This window comes from Amblyomma maculatum, chromosome 10 (assembly GCF_055883805.1).
Source record: "Amblyomma maculatum isolate TAMU_Amacu chromosome 10, ASM5588380v1, whole genome shotgun sequence".
In the NCBI taxonomy this organism is placed as follows: domain Eukaryota; kingdom Metazoa; phylum Arthropoda; class Arachnida; order Ixodida; family Ixodidae; genus Amblyomma; species Amblyomma maculatum.
Genome location: NC_139353.1, coordinates 90,685,237 through 90,690,487, shown reverse-complemented (window position 1 = coordinate 90,690,487; position 5,251 = coordinate 90,685,237). Strand labels below are relative to the sequence as shown.

Genomic DNA, 5,251 nt, shown 5'->3' with positions numbered 1-5,251 from the left:
CTACTGCTGATGTTGGCCCAGGTCCAATGTGGTCAGTCATTATGTTGTCAGATACAGTCTATGGTGTCAAACACAGGTAATTCATTGTTGGCCACTATCCGCTTGGGGAGCGGGTGAATGCCCTCCAAAGAAATTTTATAACGGAGGTAGGAGATCACCAGCAAGCAATATTTACAGTTCACGCTTTGCAGCTAGCTGGCAGCCAGCTTGGTATAACCTAGCATGAACTTTACCTAGATTCCGGAGATGCTCATCGCAGCCAGCGACGACTAAAAGGGCATCGAAGTAGACAACACAGGGGTGAGCTTTCAGAGAACCGAGCACCATGTTCATGACGCGCTGGAAAGTGCCTGGAGCAGTACGTAGCCCGAAAGGTGACGAGTAAACTCGCACAGCCCGGTAAGGGTTGCGAAAAGCAGTCTTGTGTTTATCCTCTTCTGCGAAATTGATCTGCCAATATCCGGAGCGCAGGTGGAGAGATGAAAAGTATGTTCCGTGTCTCGTACGGCGCCAATTGCGTCGTCGATACGGGAATACGGGTAAGAGTCTGGGGTTGTTTGCCTATTGAGTCTCTATATTCTAGGCAAAACCTCAGTCCCGTTTTTGTTGCGAGCGAGAACAACAGGGGTTGCCCAAGGGCTCAAGGAAAGCTTTATGGTACCAGCAGCCAGAATGTCGCGTACCTGATCAGCGATAACCGTTCGCTCGCGCCCTGCGTAGCGCCGCAGCGGAATAGTTATGGGCGGGTGATTGTCGTTTGGTATGCAGTGGACAATAAAGTCAGTGCCAGAAACCTTGGCTGTAGTCTCCGCGAAAATGGCACTGAGCCGGTGCAACAGGGAAGTCAAGGATTGAGGACCGGGAACCTCACCTTTAGGATGCTTGTCCATGGGCGGGCTACGGGCGGTACGGCACGAGCGGAGCTGCACTTCTCCGTTTTGGATAGACAGGACAACGTCCCTGTAGGCAGGCTGGCAGTCGGTGAAGAACAACGTGTATTGCCGATAGGAAACTGGTTTATAAAGAGAAAGGAAGGTGACGTAACTGGTCACGATGCTAGGTTGCTGTCAGCGTGACGTCAGTGACTCAGCTCTGCTACATCTTTCCTTTCCTAAACAATTATTTTAACGTCTCTCCGGCAGTGGGTAGCGGCAGGGCTGGTGACGTTGGCGACCCCACAGAGCTTCGCCGTAGCTCTGGGGGGTCGTGTGCAACGTCTGGGACGTCAGACGCTCGAGGATCGTCGGACCGAGGGGTTACGTCGCGTATACGCTCCCGGGTTCCCCTGACCTCCCGGCCGTCTTCCGGTTTCAGGATCGCGGAACGCGGTGTCTCCTCTGGCCTCAGGAAGACAGCAGGTGGCAATGTACGATGAAGCGTATCGTACGTTGTTATCTGCTGTCCTTGCGAGAGGAGTGGCAGCTGTCTGGAGCCACGGTTGTAGTAGGTTCTCTAGCGTTGGGGAATTTTGTGGAGTCTGTTGTGCATGGCTCTGCTAGGCACATTCTCTCGAACCAAATGTTCTGCCGGTACTGGGAGCAGAGTTCTATTCTGCCTTCCCATAAGCCTCTGCACAGGCGACTTCAGCACAGGATCTCTGGGTGTATTGTACCGCTCGAGTAAGGCCGTTTGGAATTCTGGCCTCCTACACGAGCACATTTTCAGTAGCTTAGCGCCTTGGGCTGCCCTCTCAGCCATTTCGTTAGAGCGCGGATGATGCGGGCTCGAGGTGGCGTGTGCAGTACCTAGCGTGATTAGAAATTCTTTTAATTCTGCACTGTTGAACGGTGGGCCGTTATCACTCCAGAGCTTTAATGGCAGCGAAAATTTCCGCACACCATGATATGCGCAGTTTCGCTGTCACATATTGGAATTCACGTATTTCCAAGAAGAATGAATAGAAGTCAACGATTATGGCAAACTGCCGGCCACCGTAAAAGAACAAGCCTATTCCCACGGCTTCCCATGGTAAGGTAGGAACATCATGGCTTGAAAGTGGCATCTTCGCGTTTCCGTAGTTGATGTGTTAGGCAGATTTTGCAACCATTGGAATACTGATTGATCTCACCACATATGTTTGGCCAAAACATGACACCTCTCGCCCGCTCTTTTATTTTATCCGCTCCCTAATGGGCGATGTGAAGAGGACACAAAATGTCTGCTCTCTTCGAATGTGGCATGATTACCTCATTACTCCAGAATAACAGGCCGTGCTGTTTGTGAATTTGCTCCCGGTATGAGCGGTACGGACGAATGGCTTCGGGGACCTCCCTCTTGTCGTCTGGACAGCTTGTTTCTGCATATCCACATAGCTGGATCAAAGCAGGATCACCCTCGGTTGCTGCAAGGAGCTCTCCGAGACCTTCACTTCAAGCAGAAACAAAATCTAGCATATTCACTTGAAACTGCTCTGTCTCTTCAGCCATGCACTCATTGCTGGGAAGCCGCGACAAAGCATCTTCGAGAAATAGCTCTTTTCTCGGTTTGTAGATAACAGTGACAGGATATCGCATATCACTGCAGCGTTAGTCTCATGCTTTCCAAATGAAGAGGACAGTGATGCAACTGCTTCTTGAATATCGGAACCAAAGGGCGGCGATTGATCTCAACGGTTACTTCTGGTTGGCCGTAAATGTAATCGTGGAATTTCGTGCAACCCTGCTCAATAGCGAGTGTCTCTTTTTAAATTTGCGCATAGCACTGTTGTGCGCCTGTAAGCGAACCAGACGAAAAAGCCACAAGGCGGCCTTCCTGAATAAGAACCGCGCCAACACCCAATTGGATTGCATCGACTGAGAAGATGGCAGGTTTACTCGGGTTAAGTACGGTAGCACAAGTGCTTCCACCAAGGACTGCCGCAGCATCTCAAAACTTCGTTCGTGCTCTTCGGTGCATACCAACGCAATATTTTTCTACTGCAATGTTCGGAGCGGGGCAGTCTTGTCAGGCATGCTGGGAATGAACTGCTGCGCGCTGTTAATCATGACAAGAAATACTTGTAGCTCCTTACAGTTCTTAGGCCCCGGCAACTCGTTGTGGGTCTACCCAGAGGCCTTCTGCAGTGAAGATGTTGCCCAGGTAACGCACTTGAGGCTGCAAAAACGCACATTTATTGAGGTTCAGCCTCAGACTTCTCTTGGCAGCGTGTGAAAGGAGTGCCAAGTGATAGTCATGCTCCTCTTTAGTTCTTCCCTAGAGCAATACGTCGTGTATAACTGCCGCTACGCATAGTAATCCTTCTAACAGTGCATTGCTGCTTATAAAATCTCTGGAACAGAGGCCATTCGGAAGTGCATACGAAGAAATCGGTATCGACCATAAGGCGTACTCATTGTGCTCTCGGCCTCGCTGGCCTCGTCCAATTTATTCTGCCAAAATCTTGATGCGACATCTAAAGTAGAAAAGAACACGGCCCGGAAAGTCGACTAACTACGTCCTCTATTGTTGGCATAGTATAGTTTTCTCGCAAAAGTGACTTGTTCAGCTCTGTTGGATCGAAACAAATGCGTACTTTCTCCCTTTTCACCACTGTGATCATGGGACTAGAGGAGTCAGTTAGCTCTGTTACCTTTGTTTTGACGCCTTGCTCTTCCATGCCTTCACCTTATCTTGAAGGGCCACCGAAACTTTTCTCGCTGGCGCGACGACTCCCACGCCACCAGGCTTCAGCTTCATGTTGTACTCGAAGTCTTTTAGCTGGCCAAGCCTTTTGAAGACTTCTAAAAAAGGCTGTGCTGGGGGTAGAGTTTGTCGTGCTGAATGCTCTGAACGTGGTTGATAAATCCCGAACTTTGGGCGGCTGTACAACTCAGTGTTACCGGCACGTTCTGCTCCACAATGAAAATGTTTATTCGTGAGCTTTGTCGTTTGTAGAAAGTAACAGCTGTACTTTCCCAAGGGAAGTGGTTTTGTGCCCAGAAAATGCCGTAAGCGTGACCAGGTAGGTCTGTTCTGGCTTATCTCGGAGTTTTCTAATGACCTTTTTGGAAATAACGCAGCAGTTTGCACCCCTGTCTAAGTTGCACTTCATTGGTGTGCCTTCAATGTCCACAGTCGCATTCCTGTTGTCTGCCGTCAGTGTGTGCACTGTCAAAGTTTTCAAGAACTAATCTTCGCCTTCTTCTACCTGCAGCTCCAGCAAATCTTTCCTTCCCTGAATCGCGCCTCGTGTATGCGGCAACGACTTACATTCCGGTGCAAAGTGGTCCCGCCTGCTGTATTTTTTTCAAGTTTCGACTACGGTGCGTCTGATAACCGCATCTATTGAAGACGTCATTTTTAGCAGCTACAGCATGGACGCTAGTTTCATGGGTAGTTGCTGCCGCTTCGCTTATCTCGCGAACTGTTCTTTTCCTGGTTCTTGGGTGCGACAGATTTCGACAGTTTTCTGATAGGAAGGGTTTTCTGCGATCAACGTTTGCTACACGTTCCTGTCCCGAATGCCCAAAATAATGCTGCCGCGTAGCATAAAATTTTCAAGCTCTCTGATATCTCACTTTTTGCCAGTATTTGTAGTTCTGTCAGCCATTTACTGAAGCTTCCAGCTTCCTTTTGATTTCTGAAGCCGAAACGAAATTCGTGAAACGTCAGGTTGGTTTCAGGGTAATATAAATCCTCAAACATTTTTAGCAAGTCGTCGATGTCATTTTTGCCTTCTCTTGCTTGAAACTTCATCGTGCTGTACGCCTTTCTAGCTTCTTCGCCAATCGTCACTAGCAGTGTAGCTTCCTGCACCTCTTTGCTCTATTTGCTCAGCTGGGTAGCGGTATAAAATAATGTAAATTCACTCTTCCATGTTTGCCATCCTAGCCCAGCGTTGCCTGGTGTGTCCAAGGGCTTCGGTCGCGGAAGAAGGGACGCTGGCGTCTGCATGCTGACCAGGGACCGAAGACACTATGTAGGCAGGCCGGCAGTCGGTCAAGAACAACGTTTGTTGCCGATAGAAAACAGGTTTTTAAAGAGACAGGAGGGCGACGTAATAAGTCACGATGCTAGGTTGCTGTCAGCGTGACGTCAGAGTGACTCAGCTCTGCTACAGTCCCCTGACAGCCTCAGTGCGGATGCAGAGATGTGCACCAACGGGAACAGTGCTCACCCAAAACCTTGCAGGGAAGACGAGAATTTATTCAGAGGAACCGGCGCATGACTGGATCACCGCCGTTCGCCGAGCGCCGGTGTCAACATGTGCGGTCAACTTCCAGATGCCGTCGACATGCAGCGGCATAAAAGGGTGACGCTAGTTCTGGAAATG

At 49.7% G+C, this 5,251-nt stretch overlaps 1 pseudogene; it reads right to left on the bottom strand.

Moving 5' to 3' along the window:
• Positions 1-1,053: 1,053 nt before the first annotated feature.
• Positions 1,054-4,431, bottom strand: LOC146176995 (uncharacterized; annotated as a pseudogene).
• Between the last annotated feature and the right edge of the window lie 820 nt (positions 4,432-5,251).